Raw genomic sequence first — 18644 nt, forward strand, 5'->3', positions numbered from 1 at the left:
GCTGGCTAAATATAGCAGTAATAGCTACCACATTCACTAAAATAACAGCTAAGCTGCTGTACACAATTTGGGATTAAAGGCTCATTAAATAATAATACAATTCATTCCAGCCAAACTTCCCTATTCATTATGCCAAGACAGGCATTGAATACTCCAGCTTCTACATTTCTGGTGACTCCATTAAGCCCATTGGTTAAGACCTCATCATCCTCTACCTTGATAACTCTCTCAAGTCGCATCTTTGAAGGCCTTCTAACACCCTGGGCCTTGGCTACCACACACTGCACTCCACCCAGTACACATTATCTGTTTCCTTAATTTTATCTATCTAACCCATCTCTCAGCCAGACTGAAGAGCAACTCTGGAAGTTTCTAGTGTCCTCTTTGGCTAGCAGGATAGGCTAAAATAGTAGGCACTCTGTAACTCCTGGTGTTCCTAGACTGGTAGGGCTGGAAGGACACGGGGACCTCAGTGATCTCAGTCTGTAGCTAATTGACAGGGAGGCTAATCAGAGTCCCCAGATATCTGACAAAACGTGGTCCTTCAGGAAATCTAGTCTTACTCAACCTTCTTGTTTTGAAAATGAAGAAGCAGAGTTACAGAGAGCCAACATTATTTTCTGGGGGCTACACAACCTGGTTAGTAACAGTCCAAAACCTAGTTTGCTCACTCTTCCTTGGAGGTTGTTGCCCAATACCAAAGATTTGGAGACTGGAACCTCAGCTCTGTTACCTGTACAAAGGACATACACACTTGTAAATTTCCCCTTTTTGTGTTTTTAATAATTAAAGCAGGGGAGATGGAACAGAAGGAAGCAGAATGAAGTAGTAGGAAACCAAATGAAACTGTTTACACTTTTGTGTCTAAAGCTACCAACTCCCAAAAAGGCAAGGATACTATGAATTACTGAATTCTCCAAAATATTTCTTTTATGTAGGTGCAGCTTCCATGGCGTTGTGAAATTGCCATGCTTCATTTTGTTTTGAACACTCAAAACAGAGTTCAATCAGGATGCTGAGGTCAGCATTGTGGTGCAGCAGGTTAAATGACTGCCTGAATTGCCAACATCCCACATGAATGTCAGTTGAGTCTCAGCTGCTCCACTTCTGACCCAGCTCCCTGCTAACATGCCTGGGAAAGCAGTAGAAGATAATCCAAGTGTTTGGGCCCCTGCCACCCATGTGAGAGACTGGATGGAGTTCCAGTCTCCTGGCTTTAGCCTGGCCCAGCTCCAGGCTAAACTGTTATGGCCATTTTTAGATAGTGAACCAACAAATGGAAGATTCTCTCTCTCTCTCCTAGTCTCTCTCTGTAACTCTGCCTTTGAAATAAATAAATCAATAAATATTTTTTAAAAATTAAAAAAATATGGGACTGGCACTGTGGCTTAGTGGGTAAAGCCGCCGCCTGCAGTGCCAGCATCCCATATAGGCGCTGATTCGAGTCCTGGCTGCTCCACTTCCAATCCAGCTCTCTGCTATGGCCTAGGAAAGCAGTAGAAGATGGCCCAAGTCCTTGGGCCCCTGCACCCATGTGGGAGACCTGGAGGAAGCTCCTGGCTCCTGGCTTCGGATTAGCACAGCTCTGGCAGTTGCGGCTAATTGGGGAGTGAACCAGCAGATGGAAGACCTCTCTCTCTTTTTCTTTCTCTCTCTCTCTCCCTCTCACTCTCTCTGCCTCTCCTCTCTCTGTGTAACTCAGACTTTCAAATAAATAAATAATTTTTTTAATTTTAAAAATACAATGAATAAATAGGATGCTTTCAAAATGCAGTATGCTATGAAATTCTCTTAAAAGAAGGGCCAGTGCTATGACATAGATGGTTAAGCTTCCACCTGCAGTGCCAGCATCCCCTATGGCACTGGTTTGGTTTGGATCCACTTCTGCTGGAATCCAAACCAATCCAGCTCCTGGAAATGTGCCTGGGAAAAGCAGTGGAAGATGGCCCAAATGCTTAGGCACTACCTAAAGATGGGCCCCTGCACCAACGTGGGAGACCTGGAAGAAACTCCTGGCTCCTGGCTCCTGGCCTCTGGCTCCAGTCTGGGCCAGCCCCAGCCATTGCAGCATTTGGTGAGTGAACCAGTGGATAGAAAACTTCTCTCTCTGTCTCTCTGCCTTTCTGTAACTTTGCCTTATCAAATAAATGAGTAAATCCTTAAAAAAAAAAAAAAGAAATAAAAAAGAAAGAAAGAAAGAAAGAAAGAAAGAAAGAAAGAAAGAAAGAAAGAAAGAAAGAAAGAAAGAAAGAAAGAAATTCTCTCGGAAAGAGAGTTTATTTAGTAATGTCTCAAGGTTAACTTCATTGTATCCTTCCAAGGATCTGATAATGAGAATAACCACTGCCAAAATAAGAATCTATTCATTTCAGGGCTTATATGCTTTTTTAAGATTTTCGAGGTACTATCTAAATTTTTTACATGCCACTCAACAAAGAAATTAGCTTTCTTGTACTCTCCCTTCCCCCCATATTTTAAACTACCAACAAAAAAAAAGAAATAAGAATTTTACTTTTCAAACAATTGATTCAGCCTTTCTGTTGTTATATCTCCAGGGACTAAATTTACATTTTGAAAAAATACTATGATGTACAAATGTGCATACCCTACTCAGCCAACGTATCGCAGATACTGTACAAGAACATCTGGGAATATTAAACTTTGCCTTTCCTGGCAGCCCAGTTGGCATCTTTAATTTACAGTGCAGATGTTTTATGCTGATGTGTTTTGGAAATATTTGAAGTATTCTCAAGACAGTGTTCTGAGGTTTTTGCAGTGGTCCACTTCAGTCTTTTGAAGTTCTTTGTACAATAGGATACATACATAGATTTTCCAAAACATGCTTTTAGTGGGAAAAGAAGAAAAGTTCAAGTTGGCAGTGTACAAAGCTTCCCTGAGTTGTTCGTACCAAATTCCTTTTTTGCACTACATGTTGGCAATCAGAGAGCTTTATGAGGCCAGTCCGATAAAACTGTTCCTCTGCCCTGAACGCTTTGTAGAACCTAAGTCATTTTAATGCCTTGTATTTATGAAACTCTCGTATTTCCAAAGTACAGATATAAAATTTTGGTTTTACCTCCACACACACGGTATTTCAGCTGTGCTCTCTCCAGCGGGTAACACCCAGTGATAGTAGGCAACAGCCTGCCTGTGCACGGAGGCCCGTGCGCAATGAGGAGTCTTTCCACGTGGTTCGCACTGAACACAGTTCCTTCATTCAAAGCCCCAGCCACTTCTTAGGGAGCTTGCTCCTGCCTCTGGCTCCTCACTCGAGCACTGTTTGGCTCAAGAACTGCCTTCACCATCTGTTGCCAGTGTTTCTCAGTGGTCCACTGCCGTGCCACATGCTGAAAACATGGGCTACAGAATGTCTTAGAGCAGAGTGTACATCTCCTCTCTTCACTGTAGTACAGCCAGAGCATAGAAGATGCAGAGACTTTGGAGATACAAATGCCTGTGTGCGGCCATTACTCACGACCCACATGGCCTTGGATAAGAACACCTCTCGGACTGCTGGTTCTCCTTCTTCTCTGATGGAGATAGCAATACCATCCTGATCAGGCTGTGGGGAGGATTAAACAAGAGGAAGTATTTGGAATACTTTTCAGTGTTGGACTCCGCTAGGACATGCAATTGCCATTCTCTGAATTCACTTGTGTTAAAATGCAAAATATACATAACAGTTTCCACTTTAACCACTGAAGTGTGGAGTTCATTGGCATTGAGTACATTCACATTGTTCTACTACCATCCCCATCACCCACCCCCAGAACTTTCTCATCTTCTCAAACTGACATTCTATATCCGTTAAAATCTATCTCCCCATAGCCCTTTCAACTCAACCCCTAGTAACAAGCATTCTACTTTCTGTCTCCATGAACTTGACTCTTCCAGGTACCTCATATAAGAGAAACCATACAGTATTAGTCATTTTTCTTCAATTCTTATAAGCTGATACAGTTCAGGGACTCAATTATTTATTATCTCGTCTTGGCATTAAATTAGGACGTTAACATGGCCATCCGTATGTTGCCTTCAGGATGCTGGAGTCCAGTCCAATGCACCTATGTGTGTATGTATGCTACCATCCTTATTTGAACTCTTGTTTTCTTTCATATTTTAGGTTTTAATTAGTTTTTAACAGATTCAATGTGATTGTAGATGGAATTCTAAGAACGTAATGATATTCTCTTCCTCTCTCCCCCCCACCACTTTCCCTTTTTTTTTTTTAGTTTTTGAGATAACATATTTTAAGTTTACATTACAGTACAAAAGCTTACTATTTCCCTGAATAAGAAGTTTAACAAGGAAAAGACAAAAAGACCCTAGTTTGGTGGGAATATAGACAACAGCTAAAATAATAATTGATTGGAAAAAATGACCATTTCACTCGTATACAGTACATTTTTAAAGTAATCACAGATCATAAAACTGTAATAGTGTGACATTCTTAACCATTGGTTTGACAAAGGTATAAAACAGTTTTACAAAACTCTATTTGCAGCAATACTGATGCACACAGGTGTTTCTTTTTTGTTTTTTTTTTAAATCTATCTCCCACATATAGGGGGGAGCACGTGGTATTTGTCTTTCTGGGTCCAGCTTATTTCATTCAAAATTATATCCTCCAATTGTGTCCATTTTGCTGCAAATGGTAGAATTTCATTCTTTTTTATAGCTCAATAATATTCCATTGAGTGTGTGTGTGTGTGTGTGTGTATTAATCCATTCACTTGATGAGGGACATCTTGGTTGGATCCAAATTTTGGCTATGTGAACCATATGGCAATAAACATGGTGGTGCAGATGTCTCTGATACATTGTGTTCAAGTCTTTTGGGTATATACCCAGTAGTGGATATGGCAAGTCTATGTTTAAATTTTTAGGAAATTGCCACACTTTTTTCCACCGTGGCTGCACTAATTTCCATTCCCACCAACAGTGTATAATTGTTCCCCTTTGCCCACATCCTCACCAGCATTTGTTACGCTCTGTGTTTTGGATTGTAGCCATTCCGACAGGGGTAAGGTGATATCTCATTGTGGTTTTGATTTGCATTTCCCTGAGGGCTAATGATGTTGAGCATTTTTTCATATATTTGTTGGCTTTTGTATTTCTTCTTTTGAGAACTGTACACTGAAGTTCTTTGTCTATATCTCAACTGTATTGGTTGGTTTTTGTTGTTGAGTTTTTCAAGTCGCTGATATATTCAGGATATTAATCTTTTGTCAGGTGCTTTGCAAATATTTTTTCCCACTATGTTGGACATCTCTTCACTCTTTTTTTTTTTTTTCAAAAAATATTTATTTATTTATTTTGAGAGTCAGAGTTACACAGAGAGAGAGGAGAGGCAGAGAGAGAGAGAGAGAGAGAGAGAGAGGTCTTCCATCTGCTTGTTCACTCCCCAGTTGGCCGTAACTGCCGAAGCTGCACTGATCCGAAGCCAGGATCCAGGAGCTCCTTCTGGGTCTGCCATGCAGTTGCAGGGTCCCAAGCCCTTGAGCCATCTTCTACTGCTTTCCCAGGCCACAGCAGAGAGCTGGATCAGAAGTGGAGCAGCCGGGACTAGAACCGGCACCCATATAGGATGCCAGCACTGCAGGTGGCAGCTTTACCCGCTATGCCACAGCGCTGGTCCCTCTTCACTCTTGATTGTTTCCTTTGCTGTGCGAAAAGTTCTAAGTTTGGTATAGTCCCATTTGTTTAGTTTTGCTTTTGTTGCCATGCTTTGGGAGTCTTGTCCCAGAAGTCATCCCTGATAACAATGTCTTGGAGTGTTTGCCTTATGTTTTCTTCCAGCAGCTTCACAGTCTCAGGTCTTAAATTTAGGTCTTTGATCCATCTTGAGCTGATGTTTTTATATAGTGAGAGGTATGGATCTAATTTCATTCTTCTACATATATACATCCAGTTTTTATTTGAAAGGCAGAGTTAGAGAGACAGAGACAGAGACAGAGAGATCTTCCATATAGTGGGCCACACCCCCAAATTGCTGTGACAGCCAGAGCTGAGTACAGGAATTAAGAATAAGCATTTGGGGGCTGGCTCTGGGGCATAGAGGGTAAAACAGCCACCTGCAGTGCCGGCATCCCATATGGGTGCAGGTACCAGTCCTGGTATGCTGAGGTATTTAGGATGAAAATGAGGATGCCTGTAATTTACTTTGAAATACATTTTTAAAACAATGAATTGGTGGATGTGTAGATAAATTCATATATATATGATAAAATTTAATGGTAGAATTTAAGCAATAAGTGGTGGTTACTATAAAATTCTTTCTATTTTCCTGTTTGAAATTTTTTGAGAGAAATATTGGAAGAAATACTGCTTGAATTTGTATGTGTTCATTCCTTTTATCTCTCCAGCCATGTTATTAGCTGCTGAGGGATGGAGGCAGTTCTATCCGGAGGGTTGTTTGGTCTGTACCTCTTGAGGAAACCAAGTTCTGAAGACACTGCCTGACTTCCTCAAGGCAAGCTCAGAGTTAGGGACACACTTGACTCCACCCTCACTGCCTTCCCCTTGCTCTAGGGCAACCGAAATCCATGAGCAACTCCCCAGGGCAGCACTTCGAGGGCAGGACCTCTGGAAAGCCCATGAAACTCCAAAACTGAAGTGTATATTCAAATGTACATTTTTTTTGGACAGGCAGAGTTAGACAGTGAGAGAGAGAGACAGAGAGAAAGGTCTTCCTTTGCCGTTGGTTCACCCCCCAAATGGCCACTACAGCCAGCGCGCTGTGCTGATCCAAAGCCAGGAGCCAGGTGCTTCTCCTGGTCTCCCATGGTGTGCAGGGCCCAAGCACTTGGGCCATCCTCCACTGCCTTCTCGGGCCACAGCAGAGAGCTGGCCTGGAAGAGGGGCAACCGGGACAGAATCCGGAAGAGGGGCAACCAGGACTAGAACCCAGGGTGCCAGCACCGCAGGCAGAGGATTAGCCAAGGTAGCCACGACACCGGCCTCAAATGCACATTTTCTAAGGAGAAGATCCATAGCTTTCAAAAGATCCTTAAGTGATCTATGGCTCAGAGAGAGTCCTGCCTCAAAAAAAAAAAAAAAGTTACTGGAACAAAGAGTATAAAATAGTAAGATATTTGGTATTATACTTGGTAAAGTCAAGAAAAATATATAATCTTATTGTGTACTCTAAGAGACTAAAGATACTGTGAATGTTGAAGAAATGACTGATTTGGCAGTGCCCCTTGTAACGTTAGGGACACCATTCTTATCTCCTCTAAGCCCTTTCCGAGCGACTCCTCTCTGGTCTGTGCCAGAGCTCGCCATCACGCTATTTTCATATTTCACAACTTGGTGCATGCTCACCTTGTCCTCCTAAAGGCCACATTAAAGGATTAATAACTAGAATCTATAAAATGATCAAAAAACACCACAGAATCAAAACAAACAACTCAATAGAAAAATGGGCCAAGGACCTTAACAGACATTTTTCAAAAGAGGAGATCCAAATGGCCAACAGACACATGAAAAAATGCTCAGGATCCCTAGCCATCAGGGAAATGCAGATTAAAACCACAATGAGGTTTCACCTCACTCCAGTTAGATTGGCTTACATACAGAAATCAACCAACAGCAGATGCTGGCAAGGATGTGGAGAAAAAGGGACACTAATCCACTCTTGGTGGGAATGCAAACTGGTAAAGTCGCTATGGAAGACAGTCTGGAGAATCCTCAGAAACCTGAATATAGCACTACCACAGGACCCAGCCATCCCACTCCTTGGAATATACCCAAATGGAATTAAAGGGGTGAAAAAAGCTGTTTGCACCTCAATATTTATTGCAGCTCAATTCACAATAGCTAGGACATGGAATCAACCTAAATGTCCATCAACGGATGACTGGATAAAGAAACTCTGGGATATGTACTCTATGGAACACTATACAGCAGTAAAAAACAATGAAATCCGGGCATTTACAACAAAATGGAAGAAGCTGGAAAACATCATGCTGAGTGAAATAAGCCAGTCCAAAAGAGACAAATATCATATGTTCTCCCTGATTGATGGCAACTAAACGAGCATCTAAAATGATACCCATTGAAGTGAAATGGACACTATGAGAGACAATGACATGAGCAGCCCTTGTCTAGACTGTTGAGGAACAACTTACTATTTTATTCCTTTTAGTATTTTTGTTGTTGTTGTTGTTGCTCTGTTTGTTCTACATAAGACCACTGGTTGAACTCTGTAATCAATGCACAATCATTCTTAGGTGTTTAAAATTAACAGAAAAGTGATCTCTGTTAAACATAGGAGTGGGAATAAGAGAGCGAGGAGATATATAGGACGGCACATACTCACTCAGACCTACCTCCAATGGTGGAACTAGAAATGTGCCAGGGGATTTCAACTCAGTCTTACCAAGGAGGCAGGTACCAATGCCAGCGCATTTGGTAAAGTGATAAGTATAAATACACAACCGATCAAAAAGATAGGGTATGTGTCAAAGAGATTTCACAAATAAGACCAGTGTAAGCAAATAATGAAGGATAGAATTAAAAGGGAGAGAATGATCCTGCAGGGGAAGCAGGACACACAGCAGATTCATAGAATGGCAAACGCCCAAAACAGCACTCCTGCCTCAGAATCAACCCTTGGAGTTTCAGATCTGGCTAAAAGGCCCGTGGGAGTCTCACAGGCATGGAAAGCCATGACACGGTGGCAAAAAACAATCTAAATGAAAGATCCTGGTGAACAAGACCCCAGCAGAAAGAACAGACCATCAAGGAGAGAGGTGCCTTTCTCTGAAGGGAGGAAGGAACCTCCACTGTGATATGGCCTTGACTAAACAAGTTCAGGGTCGGTGAACTCAAGGGGCTTCCATAGCCTAGACAGCTCATGGCAAGAGCCTCGGGTGATTGCTGACGTCATAAATAAGAGTGCCAATTGTTAAATCAACAACGGGAGTCACTGGGTACATGCTCCCCACGTAGGATCTCTGTCCTTAATGTGTTTTACTATGAAACTTAAAAACAACACTACTAGTCAAACAATACCCTATACCTTGTGCAGTTGTGTGCGGGCAGCCTGTTGAAATCCTTGCTTAGTGTATACTAAGTTGATCTTCTGTATATGAAGGTAATTGAAAATGAAACTCGATGAAGGGCAGGATGGGAGAGGGAGTGGGGGAGGGGAGGGCCGCAGGAGGGAGGGAGGTGGGGGGGAGCCATAACAATACAAAAGTTGCACTTTGTAAATTCACATTTATTAAATAAAAATTTTAAATTTAAAAAATAAAAAAAAAGCTTATGAACACTGGCTTCAACAGGATTGTCCTGAATCTCCCAAAGACGGGCTAAAACAGGACTGTCTGTGAATCAGGTTGGGCTGTCAAAAGGAAGAAGAAGAGAAGAAGAATTGTGCAGGAAGGAAAAGAGTCAATGAGACAAATTAAAGGAAATAAAGAATTCTGGTGTGGATTGAACTGACAAGCTCAAGAACAAAATGATAAAGACCTTTAATCACGTCCGAAAGTCTATGAAACCATGTGAGTACAAAGACTAGAAAATGTTAATAATAAACCTTATCCTATTACATAAGAGACAAAATGAACTGCCAAAATTTCAGAAAGGTCAGATCTATCATATGTTGTATCTGTATTGAATGCTCATACTGAAAACTAATTGGAAGGCTAATGAAGAATTTGCTTTGCTAAGAAAGAACGATCTTTCAATGAGTTGGGTAATTTAAAATACAGAAGACCCTTGGAGTCCTGTGATTGTCAACACAGTGGTGCCTGGGCAAGCCCACTGTAGGACACACAGGAAGTGGATGAGCTGTCCCAGTGGGGGGTCATCCCGGAGCAGACAGCAGCTGGTCAACCAGTGAGTGAACGCTGGCTGAGACCAGAAGAGTCACACAGCCATGCCCAGCCAAGATCAGCAGTGCTGCTGTCAGCACGCTGTTCGGTCTTCCCACAAGGAATCTCCTTTGTAAGGTGGGGAGACCAGTGACAGTCCCTAAACAACTGACCAATGTCATTCCAGAAGCAGTAGACATTACGTGCCTTCTGATGTGATGCTCAGGGGATACACGATATAACCCAAAAATAAAGCTTGCTCTGATTCCACGTCCGTATTTAATTTCTAATTTATAAGAAATGCAGGGGACAGAAAACCTGTTTAACAATAATAGAAGGTTTCAGGGCCGGCACTGTGATGCAGTAGGTTAATCCTCCACCTGCAGCGCCAGCATCACATATGGGCACCGGTTCTAGTCCTGGCTGTTCCCCTTCAGATCCAGCTCTCTGGTATGGCCTGGAAAAGCCATGTAAGATGGCCCAAGTCCTTGGGCCCCTGTACCCTTGTGGGAGACCTGGAAGAAGATCCTGGCTCCAGGCTTCAGATCGTTGCAGCTCCGACCATTGTGGCCATTTGGGGAGTGAACCAGAGGATGGAAGACCTCTCTCTCTCTCTCTCCCTCTCTCTCACCATCTGTAACTCTACCTCTCAAATAAAATAAAATAAAATAAAATAAAATAAAATAAAATAAAAGTAGAAGGTTGCAATAAAAAAATCCAAGATAGGGAAAACTACAAGACAAATTATCTAGTTCTTTCAACAAAGAATAAGGAAAAAATAAGGAGGGTAATCTATAAACGAAAAATAATCTAGGGAGAAAGCAGCTGTAAGGAATTTATGTACAGATAGCAGACATTTGGCCTTGCAACAAAGACGCTGATTGGGACGCCCATGTCCCGTGTTGGATGTCTGGGCTCCGTGTCCCTTCTCTGCTGACTCCCAGTGCGAGCAGTGACGGCTGCAGTGATCCGCTTCCTACTATCCGTGTGGAGGAACTGGGTTAAGTTTCAGATTCCCAGCTTCCGCCCACCTGGGAGCTGTTGTGGGTAAATGGAGTGAACCAGTAAATGAGAGATTGCTCTCTCTCTCGCTCTGTCTCCCTCTCTCTTTCTCTGTCTCTCAAATAAATAGTAAATAAAAATGTTTTAAAACCTAAAATATCAGTTCTTCCCAAAATCATGAACAATAATAAAAAAGAAATACATTTATGAGGCAATCATGGAAATTTGAACCATCACTGGATATTTTAAAATATTAAGGAATTATTGAAGTTTATTTAATGATATGATGATGATAGTGCAGTTACTTTTTTTAGTCCTTATAGAAATACATTCTGAAATATTTATGGATTTAAAGATATATTTGGATTTGCTCCAAAATAATTCACTTGAGTGGGAGAAGGAGAGGGTAGGGGTGAAAACAAAACAAATTGGGGCATGAATTGATAATTATTGAAGTGGGCTGATGGATATGTAGGGATCCATTATATTATTTGCTCTACCTTTGTGTATGTTTGAATTTCTCCATTTAAAAAATGTGTTTAGGGGCTGGCACTGTGGTGTAGCGGGTAAAGCCACTGCCTGCAGTGCCGGCATCCCATATGGGTGCCAGTTCAAGACCTGGCTGCTCCACTTCTGATCCAGTTCTCTGCTATGGCCTGGGAAAGCAGTATAAGATGGCCCCCATGCTTGGGTCCCTGCACCCATGTGGGAGACCTGGAAAAAGCTTCTGCCTCCTGGTTTGGATCAGCCTAGCTCTGGCCCTTGTGGCCATTTGGGGAGTTAACCAATAGATAGAAGACCTCTCTTTCTCTCTCTGCCTGCCTCCCTGTAACTCTGCCTTTCAAATAAATAAATAAATATTTTAAAAAATCTGTTTAAAGTATTAAATTTATCATTTACATACAATGTATGACAGGAAGAGATTCATGGTTACAGCTCTTCCTTGTGATAGACAATTGAGCCCTCCTGTTGCAAATAGCCTTTCTCTTCCAGAGAACCCCCAATGGTGTTGTTATTAAAGCAAAAATTCCCTGGGCTTGGAGAATGGCTCTAAGCAACTTAGGAATGAAAGGAGATCCAGGAATCCCACTTTTGGGTGTTTACCCAGGAGATTTGAAGCCAGAGTATGGAAGAACATCTATACTGCCGAGTTCATTGCAGCACTCACTACAATAGCTGAGACATGAGTCAGCCTAAGTGGCCATCAACAGATGGACGCATAAAGAACATGTGGTATTTTCCACAATGGAATACCATTCAGCCTTTAACAAGAAGGAGATTCTGTCACTTGAGACAACATGGATGGACATGAAGAACATCAAGCTAAGTGAAATAAGCCAGGCACAGAAAGACAAGCACTGCCTGTTGTCACTTACACATGGCATTCAAAGCAACGGATCTCAAGAAAGAAGCAGAGAGCAGAATGGTGGGTACTAGGGGCCAGCCGTGGAGGAAAGGGGTAGATGGTGAGCAAATGGGACAAAGCCTCAGACAACACGAGTGAGCGGTAGGGTTTTGGAGACCTATTGCAGCATGGTGAATATACATATAGTATATTGTAGGTTTCAAAATCACTTGGAAAGTAAATTTCAAATGTTCTCACCACAAAGTTTATGGGTATTTGAGGTAAGAGATATGTTAATTACATTGATTTAATTATTCTACATTATATTCATAAATTATAACATTGTATTGAAGTCCATAAATACATACAACTATAATTTGTCAACAAACAATAAAAATATTTAATTAAAAAATGTAGGGGCAATGTTCACTATAGCAGTTGAGACACTGCTTGGGATGCCCACAGCCCACATCAGAGTGCCTGGGTTCGAGACCAGGGCGGGGCCATGTCAGAGGCAAGGGATGAGAACTCAAGCTGAGTCTACCTTAGATAAGAGAGCACACACAACTAATGGCTTATTCATCATTGTCTTCAAAACCTTCAAATTCAGATTGTTGGGATGGATTTCCCTGGGGCTGTGTGGTGCTGTCTCACATCAAGAAAGTAACGCAGAACTTTAGGACGCGAACAGCAGAGAACTAGTGGGATCTTTGCTTCTTCTCGTATCATCCGCCTGAAGTGGGAGAAAAATGGTTCTGTCACAGACACGTGTAACAAATATTTCAAACTACGTTACGGTTATCAGGATAGGTTTTTTAATATTACCTCTCTACAAATTTTAACCTTTATTTTTTAAAAGTTGAATGGTTTGCAACACTAAGCAAAAATCTTTCATGCTTAAAAAAGCTTAATCTACCAATTTTCCACACAACTATGTAATTACTGCACCCACGGGATACCTCTGAGTTACACCCTGACATGTGAGTCCTTTTGTTTTTCTACTTACTTTTTTTTAATATTTATTTATTTAATTGAAGGCAGAGTTACAGAGGCAGAGAGAGAGAGAGAGAGAGAGAGAGAGAGAGAGAGAGAGAGACCTTCCATTCTCTGGTTCACTCCCCAAATGGCCACAACAGCCAGAGCTGCGCCGATCCGAAGCCAGGAGCCAAGAGCTTCATCCAGGTCTCCCACGCAGATGCAGGGGCCCAAGGACTTGGGCCATCTTCTGCTGCTTTCCCAGGCCATAGCAGAGAGCTGGATCAGAAATGGAGCAGCTGGGACTCGAACTGCTGCCCAAATGAGATGCTGGCACTGCAAGAGTTGGCTTTACCTGCTACGCCACAGCGGCAGCCCCTCCTATTAACTTCAGGATTCACCTAAGGCTTGAGTTACCCATTATCGTGCTGTTTTTTAATACTGCCCCTACTGGCATGTGTTTGTTTTGCCTGTGCTCTTTCAATGATTACCAATTTTTAAAATTACTGTTAAAGACAAGAGTGAGAAAGGTGAGGTTTATTCGGTAAGCTGCAGGGCTGGCTTCATGACTACAACCTGTGCAGTTCAAAAAGGAACCCCCCCCCCCCCAAGCTTGGCTTGGTGCTCTGAGGTCACCGTGTTAAAATTGCTAATGATTTTATCTTGTACTTAAATCTTGTAAGTAAAATCCAAAGGGCCAGTGGTGCACAAGCATCAGCAAATGTGCACAGTGTGTGTGTCCATCATTTCTTGCCACCCCGTTTGCATATTGCCTTGCTGATGCTGCATTAGTACAGAATTCCAGTGGATCCAGCGTCGGAGGTTAGCGGGACTCAAAGCAGGTACAAGATAAGCCTTTTATAGGAGCACTTGGCTTCCAAAGAGTGTTCAAACACTGTGCATTTATTAAGAAGCAAAATTTAAAAAAAAAAAAAAAACTGTTCTGGTGAGAACAAAATACAGATGCATGCACAAAAGTACAAAATACAGATTATGTAATGTCAGTGGTTCTACATACAAGTTAAAGTTTCTCTTATTTGCATTTAAAACTGGCATTCTAGCATATAAACATGAATGGTAGGCCGGCGCTGTGGCTCAATAGGCTAGTCCTCCGCCTTGCGGTGCTGGCACAGCAGGTTCTAGTCCCAGTCGGGGCGCCGGATTCTGTCCCAGTTGCCCCTCTTCCAGGCCAGCTCTCTGCTGTGGCCAGGGAGTGCAGTGGAGGATGGCCGAAGTCCTTGGGCCCTGCACCCCAAGGGAGACCAGGAGAAGCACCTGGCTCCTGGCTTCAGATCAGCGCAGTGCGCCGGCCGCAGCGCGCCGGCTGTGGCAGCCATTTTGGGGGTGAACCAACGGCAAAGGAAGACCTTTCTCTCTGTCTCTCTCTCTCTCACTGTCTAACTCTGCCTGTCAAAAAAAATGGTAAAAAATGCAAATAAGTTAATTTTTATTTTTATTTTTAAAGCAGTATTAAATAACAAAAACAAAACCTTTGATGTCTAAAGAGACTGTGGGAAGAATTTTTTAAGAAGCCAGACATTTCAGTAACTTTAATTACATTTTCTTCTGATTTTTCAACAAGAGGCTCCCCCGTTTTCACTTCGCGCCGCATCTCTGAAGTTCTGTAACCAGTGCTGGCTGTGTGCTCTTTGTCTGCCCAGGAATCCTCCCACAGGAAGCATCTGTCTCCCATTCTGAAGTCATTAGCTCCGGGACACAGCTGAGGTCTGGCTGGAGAAAGGACATCTTTATTTTGGCAAATGGACAGAGCTGGCAAGCAGAAGCAGCGAAAGGAACCATCCCACGTCCTGGAATCTGGGGTGGTAAAAGGCTTAGGCTCTTCCGGATCAGGTTTGCCTTGCTCCGCTGTGCTTTAGAGCTGCGCGTGTCTCACCCTGAGCGGCAGGTGGCAAACACGGTAAATGTTTGCTCCGTGGCTCCTTAGCCAAAGCCCAAGCCTTCCCAGGTGCCGTCCTGGGAATGCTCCTTCTTCGTCGAGCTCCTAGAGGGGCCCAAGACTGACCAAAAGCTGGTGGTTCCTCCTTAGCTGTGCTTGTCTATCGTGACCTCTGGGGATCCATCTGCAGATTATCTCAACAAGCATTTACCCGGAGCGGGTCTGGTGAGAAGCACTTGGTAGGCGCCTGGGATGCCAGGTGGCGCAGAGCCCACCCCCTGAAGGCAGAGCGGCAGGTGCCCCGGGAGCAAAGGGAGAAAGCTCTCTTCCTTTTTTTTCACACAAACTAGTGGACTGTTTTTCGTGGTACATAAATCATTCCCTAATAGCAAGTTAAGCACATTAAGTTAACTTAGAGCACCACTGGGTAAATATATTATTGCTGCAAGAAATGGCAAGAAAGGGTTGGAACGGATTCGTTTGGGAGGGAAAAACTGTTCCTTTGGGGGAAACACAGAAAAACAAAACAAAACAAAAAAACCCTCCTGTGTCCTTGGGAGTTGAAATGTCAGCGTCCCTGATCTGTGGAGCCAAGCCCAGAAAAGCTGTTAGGAGACTCCAAACCCAACTCCCCACGTCCCAGATCTGCGATTCGGCGCAGCCCCGCCGCAGCCGCCCAGGATCATCCCTCACTCTGTGACAGGCTACTGTTCCACTTCCGGACCCCATGCATCCCTTGCTCTCGCAGGCCCTCCTTTGTCAACATTCACTCACTCTTCTTTCTCAACACCGACATGAAGAGCAGTAACTTGGGATGCGCTTCTACGGCCAGGCTCCTGGGAACTGTGCTTTTGGTTCTATTATAAAAACGTTCCTGAACATGATTTAACATGTATTGAAAGTTATTTATTTAATGTTGGAAGATGAGAACTTGAAAGTACTTGTTTTCATAAAGCACTGTCAAATACTTTGTTCCTGAAAGTCCCAGGTTACCTCATGTTTGTTCCCTAACCTTCATTCTTTCCTTCTTCCTTGCAATAGTACTTCTGATTTTAGGTGGGCAGATAGCCGTCAGATATAAAGACATTTCCCAGTTTCTTACCATGTAAGTATCACCGTGGAGCTAAGTTTTAGCTAACGTGACATAAGGCTGAAATGCAAATGTGACAGTCGGAACCTCAGCAACCACTTTGGATCATGAGATAGATCACGAAAGACAGTAAATCAGAAAAAACAGGAAGATTTTTACTTTAAGAATTATTACTGGCCGGCGCCGTGGCTCACTAGGCTAATCCTCTGCCTAGCGGCGCCGGCACACCGGGTTCTAGTCCCGGTTGGGGCGCCGGATTCTGTCCCGGTTGCCCCTCTTCCAGGCCAGCCCTCTGCTGTGGCCAGGGAGTGCAGTGGAGGATGGCCCAGGTGCTTGGGCCCTGCACCCCATGGGAGACCAGGAAAAGCACCTGGCTCCTGGCTCCTGCCATCGGATCAGCGCGGTGCGCCGGCCGCAGCGCGCTGGCCGCGGCGGCCATTGGAGGGTGAACCAACGGCAAAGGAAGACCTTTCTCTCTGTCTCTCTCTCTCACTGTCCACTCTGCCTGTCAAAAAAAAAAAAAAAAAAGAATTATTACTTCTAGACTTTTACATGAAATAAAAATAAAATTCCATCTTTTTAAAGCCATCATTCTTTTGTGTCTCTGTTACTTGTAGCTAGACCTAACTCAAACTGACCATATCTATTCTAGATTCTTGATTCATTCTGCCTGTGTGAACCAAATCTTAATGCAACCTTTTTTCTCTACCTTGAAAATTATTGCTCCTTCTACTAGAGAGTCCTTAATGAAAGTTATATTTTTCACAATCCCAGTTAAATCATCTTAGTTATAAAAATGATTTTAAAAGCATAACAGCTGCAAATATTGAAGCAATAACTGCAAATACCAGGTACTGATTTTCTTCCAATTCATATTCTAATTCTGCTATTACTTTTGACTTCTCTAAGGCATTCATCACTAAGCCCACCTCTATCTAGGTTGGTTTCTGATCCTGTCCATCCTACCAGCTTCTACAATTCACATTTAGTTAGCAAAATACAAACTATATATTTCAGGAACCGAGCATCTAAGTTGCAGCCTACTCCTGGAACAGGTCTGACGGGATCATCCTCTCCCCTCCTATACTGAGTTTGGGAGAGCACTTCCTGCAGTAGCCACTGAAGGACTTGCTGGACTAGGGGAGTTAGGAGATGCCTAGCTGTGAGGAGATGCAGGAGACAGCTGGAGAGCCAAGGACAAGGGGAGAGCGACAAGGCGAGTGGCCACCGAGTCCCCAGTGGAGAAAGTCTCAGCGGGATGGGGGAACACCTGCTTGGGTCTAGAAGAGCAGTTTTGGGCTTTGTCCAGCAGCTACATAAGCATCAGGGGTCTCTTTTTCTTGCACCTAGCAGTCACTAGTGAAGACAAACAGTTCAGTGGCCTAAAAATTAAGATGACCTAAGACTGTGAGCAAATTCCTATGAACATGCGATGGACATGCTGGCAGGAGTGGAAACTGAAGTAAATAAATAGGTAACTATATAAATAGATAAAAGCTATATAAATAAATGAATAGAAAACATTTAAATAACTATACATATAAATATACAAATATTAGATAATATATAAATATTAGATAAACATTTCTTTTCTTTTCTTTTTTTTTTTTTTTACAGGCAGAGTGGACAGTGAGAGAGAGAGACAGAGAGAAAGGTCTTCCTTTGCCATTGGTTCACCCTCCAATGGCCGCTGCGGCCAGCGCGCTGCGGCCGGCGCACCGCGCTGATCCGATGGCAGGAGCCAGGAGTCAGGTGCTTTTCCTGGTCTCCCATGGGGTGCAGGGCCCAAGCACCTGGGCCATCCTCCACTGCACTCCCTGGCCACAGCAGAGGGCTGGCCTGGAAGAGGGGCAACCGGGACAGAATCCGGCGCCCCGACCGGGACTAGAACCCGCTGTGCCGGCGCTGCTAGGCGGAGGATTAGCCTAGTGAGCCAAGGCGCCGGCTTAGATAAACATTTCAAAGAAAGTCAAGGGGGTGGGGATTTGGCTCAGTGGTTATGATCCCTCTTGGGATGCCTACATCCCATATTAGAGTGCCTGAGTTTGAGTTCTAGCTCCACTCCTGATTCCAACTTCCTGCCAATGCACATTCCAAGAGGCAGCAGGTGATGGCTCAAGTATCTGGCGCCCTACCACCCATGTGGGAAAACTGCATTGAGATTCAGGCTCCTGGATTTGATCTGACCCAACATATTTGGAGAATGAACCAGAGGATAGGAAAGATAGATAGATAGATAGATACATACATACATACATACATACATAGATTTTAAAGGAAAGTTTGAATGTAATTAGAATGCCGCAATTGGTTGGAAATGCTTGAGACCTAGATGGAAGAGGTGGTATAACTACCAGGCAATGGTGACCAACATAAAGGCTACTGGTCCAGTGGAAAGACAACCATTTCCATCATGAAAATCCCAATGCTTGCCATAAATAAAACTCAGTCTTACAAAAAGTAAAAAAAAAAAAATCAAGACTGCTGGAAATTAAACGAATAATTGAAGTGAACTCT

The sequence above is a fragment of the Oryctolagus cuniculus genome, chromosome 3 (genome assembly GCF_051225735.1).
Source record: "Oryctolagus cuniculus isolate XC-2025 breed Fujian yellow rabbit chromosome 3, ASM5122573v1, whole genome shotgun sequence".
NCBI lineage: Eukaryota > Metazoa > Chordata > Mammalia > Lagomorpha > Leporidae > Oryctolagus > Oryctolagus cuniculus.